Below are 15,060 nucleotides of genomic sequence, written 5' to 3'. Positions count from 1 at the left end.
TAAGATAAAGCAGAAAAACAGCACATACTAAAGGGAACCAGAGCAGAGGGAAAAGCCCAAAATTAGATAAATTAAGCTTCAAAGTATGAAAATATAAGGGAGTAAATCTAGATATTAACGTATATACCCGGAGGGGGGGCACTTGGGTATTTTTTGGGTGGGTATGTGCCGCCCGGGACTCTAAATTGGCACACCATTCTTGAAAAAATTTCCCCTAAAATTGATACCCCGTTCTAGAAATGGGCCAATTTTTTATACCCCGTTCTAGAATTCGCCCTAAAACTGATACCCCGTTCTAGAAATGGGCCAATTTTCTATACTCCGTTCTAGGGTGCAACAAAGAGTACAACGGTTTGCTTGTTAACGCACTGAACCGTATTTTTAAAAGCAATCTGTCCTTGAATACTTTCAAATGGCTGCTTACAAAAGTGGAGCTTTGGTGCGTTCGAAATATTATGCCCCGTCCTAGAAAAAGCTTCTGAAATGGATACCCAGTTCTAAATCAGGAGCTTCAAAATCACGACTTCTTTGGGTGGCACATACCCGTATAGGTAATGTATGGGAGTACCCGCCCCCCCCCCCCCCCCCCCCCCCCCGGGCGTTTATGTTGTGGTTCAATTTTATCCTTGGTTTAATTTTTATTTTCCTTTGTTTCAAACTGATTATCATATATTACCATGCCCAAAAACAAAGGAAAATAAAAATTAAACCAAGGATAAAATTGAACCACAACATATATACAAGAAGACTCTAAGGACGATGAAGGATGAGGAATCAAAACATCACAGTCGATGACAGTTTATATAGGTCAACCTGCTTAATGAAGAGAAGTTGTGTTTGATATTGGAATTACAAGCTTTTGAGTTCTCAATTTGTTTGATGTTTAAATGTCACAACAGACTGCCTTGAACTGTAATCCGGGACTTTTTATCCTAATAAAAGAAGAACTATTGACTTTATTTAACCTTTCACTTGTCATTTAAGAATTTAAAAACCTCTTCTATTTTATCTAGTTCAATGAAAAGTCGTAAACAGGACTTTTTTGGGGGGTGGGGCGGGGGAGAACAAATTATTAGGGCACTGGACTAGTATTACAGTAAAAACCCGCATATAAGAACCTAGAATTCTCGAGGTCAGGCTGAACAGGTTCCTATATTTTAGGGTAGTTTTTCACAGCTCAGGTTGATTGGCTTCTTAATAGGTTCTTATTTTTCAGAGGTTGTCGTAATGTAACCACTGGCACACATATGTAGATATTTAAGATTTTAAATCGTCGATATTTGGAAAACATATTTCTAAGAAGAAAGGGGCTTAATGTAGACCGTTTACGTTACCTTTAACATTGCTAATTTAAATATCTTTGTCGAAGAAGGAAGAGCTATAAATACAAACAAAAGCCAGCAATTATTCTATGATTGAGGCGAGTTTTAAGAAACAGATGAAATCAGTTTTAACAATTTTAATATATGGTCGTTATGCTAAGAACGCACCCGACTCGCTTGCAAAACGGCTCGCAAAGTTTCAATTTATTGTAACATAAATTGCATAGCGAATGTCAAGCTCTTTAAAATGGACTATAGAATCTTGCATTGACCTCTAATTTGGAAATTTATGAATGCAAATCACTTAACAGTTTAATTTGTAAAGAAAGCAAACAATTTTGAGTCCACGCCTAAAATCTGGCGGGTCCTTTCAGTTTTGGGACCGCGACTTTTCCCCCACTACCTTTGAGGCCTCACCTATTGTTCGGTCATGCGCCATCCACCAGTTACACCTGTTATTATACATTCAACTCACTATCTCTTTTCTGATTGGCCGAAAGCGTACAGTGAATTTTCGAAATCAGCGCCTGGGACATCATCTTGCTGCAGATTATACAATAATCATGTCAAGGACACTCAAGGTCACGAGTAATCGTGTCATGTATGACCGCGGTGCATGATTTCTAAGGGTAATCATGTCAAGTTCGCGCGCTTTGTGTTGTTTGCCGTCCGTGAAGAAGCAAAAACTAGACTTCCAGGTTTACTTCGTTGACCGCGGAAGACATCAAAAAATAGACAAGACAAGGAGTGGCAAAGACAAGGTGGCAAAGGAGCTGTTTGCTGATTACATGAAAGAGAAAAAACTGAGAGAACCTGAGGAAAAGAAAGAGTTGGCACAAACTTTGAAAACATTTCATGTCGAAGAGAGAAAGAAAGGATTCCTTCAATGTATAATAAAACAATTCATGATTAGATTCAGTTTTTGTGATATCCAGAATAATCAAGGTCTCGGTAAGGGTTATCTACCTCGACCTTGATTATTCTGAATATCACAAAAACCTCATCCAATAATTGTTTATTACGCAGGCTAACGCATGGGGAAATCTGCGGAGCAAGTTAAGACTGGTTCTAGTCTTCTTGTTTTATGCGGGTAACTAGACCTAGACTTGAACTGGTCAATTATTTCTTCTGTCAAACTAAGGAACTACATTGTAGACCACAAAACACATACACCTGGATACAGTAAGAAATGACTAATTTAACATAATGAGAAAAGCAAAATTAACGTACAATAAAATTTCAATTAACATCACATAAAATATTGCACAAGGGGTATGTATGACCTCTCATTGCAATTTTTTTCTTTTTCCCTTGCAACAGTTTTAGAATGGGACATTGACCTAATCTTACTATCGTAGATGCATAAAAAAGTAAACGTTTAACATGTCATCACCGAGACAAAATGATATAGCAATAATATCGCATCCAGAGTGGTTAAGAATCTACAAAAAGAGAGTGGGGCGGAAATGTTTTTTAATATGGAATAGGGAGTTACAACTAAAACACAGTGAACGGCAAATTACACAATTTTTGACATATATGTAGATCATTATCATTTTGAAAAGTGCATGGTGGCAAATTTCTTTCTGCAGTGTTTATTAAGGTCAGTATTGGTGAATTTTGATTGTTGTTTTAATTGCCACCACAAGAAAATAGTTGTTACCCTGGCCCCTTTAAAGCTGATTATTATCCATGCTTTAAGAAATCGTAAAGGGGCAAAGCGATGGTCACTCGCTGTCTATATCAAGGAAAGCTTTTCCTCGGATTATTGTCTAACTTTGCTGGTTCTTTTATATTAAAAAAAGACATCCACTCACTATTTGGGTAAATTTTTAAATGTATCCTCCTATCCTAAATGTATATTTATCTACCCCTTTTTTTCTTTGATTCTTAAATTTTCCAGAATTTTCAAAGGTCAGAACTGCCTAGCTACATTGTAGATTAGCTTCACAAAGGAGTTGAAGCAAGTTTACTTGCTTGAATTTGCAAACGTTTCTTGTTTGGCATATTTTAGACATTGACCGTCAGTACTGTTCAAGTTCATATTAAACAGACATAGTTTAGTTTCTGCAAACTAAACAACTAAAGATAATGACTTTCTAGAGAGGATAGCAAGTAAAAGGAAAACTAGTGACCCTAACCCTTGCTAATACAATAATAATACAATAACCCTTGTTAATACAATTATAACAGTCTGTAACACGAGAACATTCCTTTGTTTATAGCTACTTTCTTGAAAACGTAGCCATAACAACTTGGTTGTTGTGAGTTCCACAATAGGGTATTTATTGCTGAAGGTCTTATTACAAAGCTATGGGTGGGGCAAAGCACATTTTTTAACACTCATGATCATCTAACACTGACAGAAAATCACATTCATAAACACTTACATGTGAAAAGTCATTAAAAATTCTGCCTTAAATCAAGCCATTTGTTTTTCTAATTTATTTTGCAAAGGTGCATGTAAGTCTGATCTTGAGGATAGGAAGCATGAGTCATCAACAGTTCTCGAATGTTGAATGTTCACGCAGTTTTCATTCAAAAATATTATACAGTGCAAGCACTATAAAGCAGCTGCCCTCAGGGAAGGGACAAGTGGCTGCTTTAATAGAGGTCAGTGCCACCTGGTAAAGCCTTAATTTCTAGAGACTACTCCTTAGCTGAGCAGGAGTTTGTATCAAAAGTTAATTGCACAATTAAATTTTCCATTTGGGGTTACACAGAGGTGTGCTTGTGACTCAATTACTACCTATTGATTTGTCATAACTCTGATAAATAATTTATGAAGTTAACAAGTCAGAACTTACAATATAATAATCATCTACTTGTGTCTCGTATTTTTGCCATCTTCTAAGACAATCAATTTAGACCTCCAAAGTGGACCATTGGAACCCTATGTTTTTCTTATATGGGGCAGTTTTTTAACCCCTAAAAATCCATAGGGTTGGAGGTTAGGGGTATGCTTAGATGCTCCTGGAATATTGAAGTCTTTGAATACAGTCAAAACTCAAATAAGCGGCCACCTCAGGAAATATTCTCAAAAGCGGCTGCAGCTTAAAGTGTGTCGTTTACAAGAATAGGCAGACATAAACAACCATGTGACAAACTTATTGAGGGCAGTGACTTTCAAGAGTTTAAAGCAAAGAGCTTGTGGTGTGTTGTCAATTACCAAAACGTTTGCACAAACTAATGTTAAATAATGTTATGCGTCATCGTTATTTTGATCAAGATAATTAAATGTTTTTTTCTGTAGGGGGTCCAAACCTCCCATCTCCTGTACTTTGCATTCCCGGCTCCTGCCCATTTTCTTGACTTTCTCCATTTGACTCTTTTTTTTATTGCAAAATATTAAGCATTGTTGCATACTTTCCCCATATTTCTCCCACTTCCCACCCAACGGGAACTCCCGCCTCCCATACGCCTATTTTCCCGTGCTCCTAACCCTCTATGCTCCCCTGCTTTATTCAAATGTACACCAAGAGGTAGCCTTAAAGAACTTGAGACGATGGAAAAGACCAGCCAGTAATTCCCCAAAGTGGTCAAGGTCCCTTGCAAGAACCTTTTGTTACAGAGCTTAAAAGTCACGGTTCAAACAGGGTAACACTATGCTAGTGAACCAATATAAATGACTAGCTCCCAGTTGGCTTGCTAGCTCAATCAGTTAGGGACGGAGCATTAGAAAACTTAGGGGGGGGGGGGGGTGCGGGCGAGTACTAAAAAATATTCGCGCAAGGGAAAATTAAATGAAAAAATTCATGTACACCAATTAATCCTAAAAAATATTCGGCCGTAGGCCGACACCGAAAATTCCTGCCGCACGCCAGAAAAACCTCTGGTATCCAGGGTACGTTAACACTTGGAGCCTAAACACTATTGCTGGGTACGCCCACGGGCACATGATCGTGTTGTGTTAAGACGGAATCCACGAGGAAATTGAGTAATTTTAATTTTCAGGGGACAAAAACCTCGTACCAGAATAATTTAAAGAATATCATGATTGCCTTCTTTTTCACATTTTTCAAGGGCTAAAGATGTAATAAACCATCTGAAGTAACACCAAAGAAAATTTCACATGGAAGTCCGAGAAAATGAATTTCAAATTTCACAAGAATTGTGATTACACAGGTAAAATTCTGAAAATTTGATGTGTAAGATGTAATTTTGTGAAATTTGACATTCATTTTCTCGGGCTCCCATAAGAATTTTTTTTTGGTGTTACTACAGATGATTTATTACAGATGATTTATTACATCGGGAATAGTGCCCGCTGAACACCTAACGTATACAAAAGTCGAAAAGCATTAGTCACATTTACGACTGCTTCAAGATAATTGTCGATCATCTCTTGTCAGTTCAAGAATTCCAATTAACGCATTGAATAAGGCGCTTGAGCAATTTGATCAACTTTGGTCCAGTTATATTTTTATCTATGCATATCCCCATGAATCAGTCATTTGGTTTCTACACAGGATGTTCCTACCCTCTGGGGAAGGAGAATAGAGACTTACCCGATGCCCAGATCACAGCTTCCAGTGAGTACGACGCCGCACACGGCCCATCCAATGGCAGACTCAATTTCAAGGCTGGAGGAGGTAAGACTGGCGCATGGTCCTCCAAAACAAATGACGTTCATCAGTGGCTACGAGTTGATCTTGCGCAAGAAATGTAAGTGCAGGCGATACAAAGTCAAGGAAGACAAGACCGTTACCAGTGGGTCAAAAGCTATACTGTTTCCTCTAGCTATGACGGGATTACCTTCACAGCATATGGCCGAAACAGGCTATGAAGTGAACACTGTAAAAAGTGCCGTCAAACCTGCAAACGAAATAGGTATTTGTATGACTTAAGCAAATTCAAAAACCTTCAAGCTGTACCAATATTAACCTTTCAGACCTAAAACAACCAACAAGCAGTCACGGAAGCCATATAACAGTGATTCTCTCTCAGCCCAAAACAAAAGAAAACTGATTAACATTTAAGGGCAGCCGTTTTCTCTTTAAGAGTGGAAAACCAAAGTCTTTTTGTTATCACGGAGTCTGCTTTGAAAAGCAATCGGTTCAAAAGTCAACAGAAAGTGTAGCTCATTTGCTAAAAAGGCAGAATATAACAATAGTGAAAAGGATGATCACCAATGTGCTTTTTACGTTAAAAGGGTCCACTTTTATTCCATTTCTGCAGGTCTTACGGGCAAACAGAGATCAAAACTCTGTGGTTTTAGGCATGTTTTCACCATCCATCAAGGCAAGATATATTCGTGTACATCCTGAAACGTGGAATGGCCATATTTCCATGCGGATTGAGCTCTTGGGTTGTCCGATAGCTAATAATTATTGTCTTTACAACTAATAGTTAACTAAGGATATAAATTGCTTTGCATTGAAAGCTCCAGTGGAATATTGAAACATTTAAGCTAAAGGCTACCTATAAGGCAAGCGCAGCCATATCCTGAAAGCAAGTCATAGCGTACCTCGCGAGGGTTGAAAGTGGGTAGGGGAGGATGGAAAAACGGTAGGTAAGCAAGTTACAACTGGGGTTCAAAGGTTTGATCCTCCAATCAGTAAAGGAGGCGTTTTTTATCCTTCTTCTTTCTTGCTCATCGATAACTGGCGCAGCAAAGAAGAAATTTCACAGCAACAGCGGCATTAGGTTCAACTCTCAATTGAGAACAGTGGTCTCCTAACATAGGCTTGCCGTGAATGATTCTACGGAACAACGGAAATTCTAAAAGTAGCCTACGAGCAAGATCTTCTGCTATTCTAAAAGAGATTGTTCTTGCATATTACTTACTTGTTATGCTACTTGTTCTTGGCTCTGGTATAAACCATGTAAAACGGAAAGGCAAAATGAAATGCACAGAATGCGGACTGGCACAAAAAAGGGAAGGGATAAGGGGAGAAAAGCGAAAGGGAAAAAGTAGAGAGAGCCTTTCCTTTCTTTCTCTCCCAAATCTCCTCTTCTTTTCCCTCCCTTCCCTCCCCTTTGGACACCTGCCACGTAGGCCAGTTTCTCAGGGTTACAAAAGGTCAAAGACATGACGCAGATTCAGAAAAGACAACGCACGAGAACGCAAAAGCGCGGGAAAAGAACTGAACGTGACATCCGGTGCTTCATTTACCGTTCTGTCATTGGTTAATAAGGTTTTTAGATCTGCATGCTTTGTCGTGTCGTCAGTGTCGTCACGTTGACTTTTCTAAATGTTCTAATTGCAAGAGAACCAAGCATGCAAAGTCTGCATGTGAATGACCTCCGGTGATGTGTAGTAAAAATACAGGCAGTCTCTAAACAAATTTTATCACATATGCACAGTTTGCTCAAACTCTCTCGGGATGGAGAACAAAAACATACCCGATCCGCAGATAACAGCGTCGTCCGCGTATAACAACAGAACACGTTCTTACTATGGGAGACTGAACCTCGAGGCTGAAGGAGGCAACGCTGGTGCATGGTCTGCAAAATATGATAACTACAATCAGCGGCTACAAGTGGACCTTGGAGAAAAAAACACAGGTGACAGGAATTAAGACCCAGGGACAAAAACGCGACACCTGTTAGTAAGTGAAGAGCTATACTATCTCCTACAGTAACGACGGCATCGCCCTCACAGCCTACAAGAAAAACATGGTTTGTAAAGAATAGAAATTGCCTTTGCCCTAGTCCTTTGAGCCTCAGTTTCATCCGTTTGTCTACCACGAAAAGGCCACCTCTGCCACACGATGCGTCAAAAAATGTAATAAAGTATAATATAATTCCACAATATGAACAGTAAAGTTGATATTAAGAAAGGTATTGGTACACTAGTGTCAACCGTTCATATATCATATCAACCTGACTAAACGGTGATTAACGTTTTAAACACTCTCAGCACGTGTTGTTTCAAACACTGCTGTTCTTGTTTTAAACATTACATATATTATATGGGCAGTCACAGTTAGGAGAGAACAGTTTTCACTAGATCATTTTATACTTTAACAAATAAAAATCGAATAGGCCATTTCCGAGTGTTCTCCAAACCTCCGTTCAAAGCGAGATTAAGTGTGAAGCCATTTATATGAAAATAACTTTCTATTATCATGCAAATGAAACACGAAAGGGTTTGCAATTAGCCTCGTTCTGAAAGTGAGGGTTTTTGAAACTTGGAAAATGGCGCAACTCTACACTATCTGCATCAACCAAGATCATCCTGTCTGAAATGGTCTCTTTCTGGAGAATGAAGTAAATAGTATTCGGTTTTTATTACCAAACGTTACCGCCGTTGGATTCAAACGGTGCTTTCCTAAGCCGGGGGCCAGTGTAGAAGGTTTTGAGAGAAAAATAATGGTGTTTGGGAAAAGGAGTAACTGACGGTGGATGGTTACTTGCAGGGAGATTGCCAAAGAAGTCGATGGTATTTCATTTAAGTCTTTGTAGTAGTCAATATTGAACGCATCGTAATCGTAAGTTCAGATGATAAATTTTGTAGTGTTTTATGATGAAGAGGATTGAGTGACTATAATAAGATTATCTTTTATAAAATATAACCGTTATCCTCTTTTCAAAACTGTAGGTCTTAAAGGGAAACAGTGACCATGACACAGAAGTGTTGCACGTTTTTGTTCCACCCATTCAAGCACGCTACATCCGGGTTCATCCTAGAAAGTGGCACGAGCATATTTCCATGAGAATGGAACTCTTAGGTTGCCCACCAGGTATTGGTTAGTTCTCTGTCGAAAAGCGTTTTAACAAGGCGTACTCCGCCTCTCTCACTGACTGGGCTGACTCATTATACACTAGAAAGGACACTGCATGCTTTTCTCTGACTCATTTTATTCAAAGAAAATTAATCAAAGATTTGTGACGTAAACCCCTGTGTTTTAATAATAATAATAATAATAATAGTATTAATAATAATAATAATAATTAGAATAATGATAATATAGCACACAGTGTGGTAACAAGGTCTAACAATAATAGTCAATGTAGAGAATATATAAAATATATAGAGAGTTTTCACAAGACGTCACGGCAGCCATTTTGTTGTTCCAAAACAATGAAACGGCGGCCATATTGCACTCTTAAACAGACATAGATACACTTATTCAATTTCAACTCCATGAACTGCTTAACAACTTATGCAGCCTTACCCGACTGCCGAAATACAAATTCAACGCCTTATACGAGCAAACTATTCTCATGATCGAGCGCAAGCAGGAAAAATTCAGAATAAAGTAACGTTACTGAAAAAGCCACCTTTCTATCATCTTTAATTTGTTTTACATAAATAAGTGAGCGGAAACCTTTACTGTCTGTCATCACCTTACGATCAAAATATCGATTCCGGGTCTATATTTGATGCAATACGAGGGGTAGCCTGAGTATCAGGCGTTTCTGGGGAAAAGGGGATATCTTCTCTCCTCTAGCCCCTTAAGAAGGCCTGATACTCAGGCTATACGAGGGGGAGAACAAATATCTAATCAGTCAAAGTTGCTGTTGTTTACTGATAAATTCGGCCTAAAAGGTATCCCTAATCGCTCAACAACGTTTTGTAATACGCCGTTTAGAACTTCTTTTCGTATCACTTTTTCTGTTACTTACAACGTCGAGTCGAAGACAGAAAGGGCAACTAGATGACTCAGCAATTTAGGTATTTTAGGTATTTTATTTATTCGCCACACGATTACAATAATTACAAAAAGATGCCAAAAAAAATGTAGGAGGAGGCCTAAAAGAAACTATAGAGCTTATGTTAATTAGGCCTCCTCAATTACAATTTTTCGAAGATGGCATAAAAATTACGGCGACGGATACAATATAATATGAGGTGAAAAATTAAACTAATCAATGTTACGGAAGTTTACAAATTACAGAATTTGTAATTATATTACAGCAGTAGTTTCATTGCTTGTTTATCGCGTTTTTGATTCTTTTCCAATACTTTCAGTGACGCCGAATCCAACAACCACATCGCCTACAACGACTCTCCCTCCAACAACGACTCTTTCTCCACCAACGACTATATCTCCAACAACAGCCAGACTTCCACCAGGTAACATTACCAGTATTTCTTATTTACCGCTATTTAGACCTATTTAGTTGCAAGCTTGTTTGGTAGGTTTTTGGGTGTCTACTATTACTTGAACCTGAATATAAAAAGCCAGTGAGAAAGTGAAGATGACATTTACATGTTTGCGCGCTGTCGTCCTCATACTACATGTAGTTACTTTCGATAACATGAGAATAGAATTTGTAAGTTTACACCTGTTCGTGACTTCTGGCTAACCTTTTCGCGATGCCGTACTCATACTACATGAAGTTGATTTCGATAACATGAAAATAGAATTTGTAAGTTTACACATGTTCGTGACTTCCGGCTAACCTTTTCCATGGCACTATGGTCACGGTTAGCTGCAAACTTTCACTAGCGATTGCAGATTCTTCCAACCTCAATAGTTAATACAGAGTCAACCTTAACATATTCTTGTTAAACAGACATGGATTTCTTAAATTTAATTTCAAAGTGCCTCCTTGTACGAAAGAAAATCTTTACGATCACATTTGTCCTAACTGATATAAAAACTAATGTTTACTGAGGTGGTGGGCTGCAGGTCCAACGCGGGATCGAATCCTACTCGTGCAGACCTGGAATTTTCTTTCCTTAAAAATTGAAAAGAAATTGACTTTCATGAACATTTGACGAGCAGAAATTTCAGGACACAGAGAAATTTCATGTTGGAAAGGGGAAATTTCATGTGAGAAGGAAATGTCAGTTTGGAGTATGGAGCCATATGTAGCGTCCGTCTAATCTTGCTGAGCCATTAGCTGACTTGGGGCCTGTTAACAAGGAGGAAGGGCGACCCTGATAATCAAACGTTTGAGAAGCTTAAAACAATATAGCATTTCATTGGAGATAATCCATTTATTTTCTTCTACTTTTTCAAGTTTCTCCAACGGATCATGCCACACTTTCAGTTACTGGGTCCTTCTACTGCAGGGTCAAATTAAATGGTTGAGCGTTTATGGAAGAGATTTTCTATCAGTCGGTTTGTGAAACTGTAACCCGCACGCTTGGTTAGGCTTTTGTACATTATGCTAGCATTTTTTCGAGCATTTTAGTAAGGCAAAAGCATTGAGCATTATTCGAGCATTTTAGTGGCATTTTCCCCGGAAAATTAATTTTCCGAGAAAATAAAATAGCTCTATAAAATAGAAATTAACTTTTTTCAGGAGCCCATGCCCCATGAGCTCCTCCTTTTTTAACAAAATGAAGACTAAAATTCAAAATTCACAAAAAACCTAATACAGCTGGTTTTTTTGGCTGTATTTATGAACTTGTACACGTTGTCGTTGTTACTTGCAACACTTGCACGTTTTTGTAAGTGTAAACTTTGAAATTAATTTAAAAAACCGTTTGTATAATGAGCATTATCCGAGCATTTTAGTGACTTTTTTGGGGAGACCCAGCATTTTAGTGGGAGAAAAGGAACATTAAGGTGGAGCATTTTAGTAGGGAAGCAAAAGCATAATGTACAAAAGCCTACGCTTGGTGCGTGCTTTCCAAACCCAATTGGCGTAAGTGATATCATTGATTCCAATCTATACCAACCTAATCCTCTTTAACATTAAACCGTTAAGAAAAGGGCAGCACGTACAAAACTTCACATGTTTCCTGTTAGGGTATATAAATTCCGCTTCTCAAGGAATAGAAACAAAATTAAATGGAGACACGGTCCGGCAGTGAAAATGAGTTTAACAAGACTGCTGTTTTTCCTTCCATTTCTTTGCTCCTTTTTGCGCGCCAAACGTAAGTAAAATGTAGTTCACTTCTGCAGTGCATAATTTTTCCACTACAGAATTTCACAGCTAAAGTCAATATGACCTGTTTAAAGCAATTGCACTATGCTAAAATTATAGTTAAAGCTATCGTCGTTCCATTACTATACTGATCGGTTGTTCATACAGACCAAATTTTACAAATGATTAATACACCAGTGCTAGCTTTTGTGGAAAATGCGTCTGCACGCCATGTAGTTAATGCGCAAACAGCGGGGTACTTTCCCCGTAGTCCTTAAAAGTGAATGTATAGCTTTTTGGAGAAAGAAAAGTAAGTTAGTGGCGTTCTTTAGTTTACTACAGTACCGCTCAAAAGTAAGTTGACACTCGATGCTCGAAACTCGAGACTCGATCCTCGCGTCTCGAAGCTCGAACGCCTCGAGTTTCGAGATGCGAGGATCGAGGATCTAAGAAGCTAAGTTTCCGAAGGAACGATGTTGTACAGTCACGTAGCCGTTCAGATATTCGCACCGTCGATTAGTGCTTGCGGTGCGGTGTTCTGTAACTGTTTGAATCGTCGGGGTTCGCCAAGATTTCAATAAGTGTTAGTCGATGTTTTCATGTTAGAAGATTTATCCTGCATGTACAGTGTATGTAGCCTTTGCTCGCCACGTTCCGAGATTTTCACAGATGAACGGTGCCGCTCGGCAATTCATTCTGTGAATTAAGCTTGTCGCGGTTTTATGCAAATCTTGATGAAGATTACGACATTTGAGTTAAATTTGCTTGTTTGTCAAGTTTCAACTTCTTTCGCGTAAAGGCGGCTTAGGACATGTAGCCTTTCACTCGATAATTACTTCGGCGGAGCGCGAAGTAAAGGATTCGCGACGCTCAAGAATGTATCAAAGTTGCCATTTTTTGACAAGATTGGGCACGCAAAGTCTGTAGATTTTCGGTTTTTTTCGGGTATTTGACGAAGTAAGAGCCGAATTAGTTCGAGATATCTCGAGATTACTTCGATTTCTTTGATTTATTCTTCAACTTTTTCGTGGAAGAAAGAATTATTATTTTGGCTTTCCCGGGGTTTGAACCGACTCACCTGTGTGACCCGTCAGATCAGAGGAGACTCTCGAGGACCTCGTCATAGTTTTGGTCACTATCGAGGTTCCACATATTATATAGATCTGGCCAAGCCTAAAAGCGGAGCTATTTGAAAACAATAAACTTTCAACAACTGCAGTTAGAGAACATCAAAAATCTACTTTCATTGCAATAACTAGTTTCAACTTTAACGAAAACGCTCTCGTAAGCGGACACCGGTTGTGTTTTCACGATGCCGATTGTCTCGCTCAACATTCCTGAAGGTGTTTTGTTTACTGACTCCGTTAAGTGACTTAAAAATGATAGGAGTTTTCACGGGTACACAAATAAATCAAAATTATGGCGGGAGAAGCAGACGAACCTCGCTTGATCTAGCCTGCGAAAACATCCGTTTCTCCTCGCTCTTCGCCGCTGGGGACGTTTCGCGCGGAGGAACGTCTGCGACTCAGCGACAGAAATTCCATACTGATGATGCAAATTATGCCGCGCCGCTTGTTTCAAAATTATTTGTTACCGTGATGTTTCATTTGGTGTAACATCTCCTATGAAATGTTCTTGTGATATAATCCACTTACCATTGTTATTTTTCACCTTGATATCATTTTACTACCGTGCTGGAACATTTTCTTCCTTGACATCATTTTAATACCGTGATGTGACATTTTACTACCGTGATGGAACATTTTCTACCTTGATAATATATAGATTTAGCCAGGGCTAAAAGCGAAGCTCCCATTAATAAATTTATGATTTAAATCAAACAATAAACTTGTAATCCACAAATCAGTTAGCTTAAGGGCACATATGTGACTTTTTAGGGAAAGCTAAGGCTAAGTGATTTTAGAGTGAAAAGAAATCTTTCATCGAATTGATAGCCGGTATATATACACCCAAAAAATAGCAATCATCGTCGATCACATTTAAGAGCCATAATAGCTATTGATCAAAGTAGATTAGGCCTGGAAAACGAATTCATGGAAAAAACAAATCAGGCCGAATTTTTTGCGTTCGACAAGTCTACTTAAAAAAATCTTGCCAACAACTCTGGGAGCGTGTAAACCAACATTTCATACTTTTTATGCATCACATCTGAGGTGAAACAGTAATATGAGGCGCTGTTTTTATCATACAGACCTCAGACAAAATGCAGTATTTCACAATTTTTCAAGACAAATTGCACTCATTCAATATTCAGAACCGTACGAAGCACGCGTGGGCCTTTAGCAAAACCGTTCAAAAAATTTCCAAAATCACCTATACGGCCAAACGGTTGTCACTTTTGACAAGCGCCAAATTTTCAGTGAACATTAAAAGAGTTACGCTTCAACATAATAAAGAATTTATTGTTTATTTTTTTTATAACGATGTGCAAACGTGCGGCATTTTGAGTACTCCTGCAAGCGTTGTCTGTGAACAACTGAAAACAAACAGCAAAGCAATTGCAAGAGACTACCAACAATCAATAAAAGAAATGTAATTCGGTGAAACATTTACAGAGACAACAATTTTCTTTCACAAAGACAAGTATTAAAGCGTCTCTAAAAATCCTGAGTCTTTACGCTTAAGCCTAAAGCTTTTAGCCGGCTTCCTGGTGTTTACTGTTTTCAGAGATGAACTCGAGGCAAGAAAATCGCTCAAAGCTTTCTTTCTACCGCCAAAATTATAACTAAATACTCTTCGGAACGTTTTTTCATTCTATATGCGGAGAGAAAATATCGACTAAAGGCTTTTTAAAGCTCTGTAAGCTTATATATACTAGATCAGATCATTGTCTCAGATCTTAATACAAACGTGCATAAATTAGCCTCATAAACTGCGCCCGACTTCATGAAATTAGATATAAAAAAAAACAAACATATACTGTATACAATAATTACTCAGGCTTACCATT

General features: G+C 38.4%; 1 pseudogene; it reads left to right on the top strand.

Annotated features, from left to right (window-relative positions):
• The window catches only part of LOC140952494 (uncharacterized), a 51,302-nt pseudogene that overhangs the window by 4,604 nt on the left and 31,638 nt on the right, over positions 1-15,060 (top strand).

The sequence above is a fragment of the Porites lutea genome, chromosome 11, assembly GCF_958299795.1.
Source record: "Porites lutea chromosome 11, jaPorLute2.1, whole genome shotgun sequence".
NCBI lineage: Eukaryota > Metazoa > Cnidaria > Anthozoa > Scleractinia > Poritidae > Porites > Porites lutea.
The sequence above is the reverse complement of the archived record's forward strand: the minus strand, read 5'-3'. Positions and strand labels throughout refer to the sequence as shown.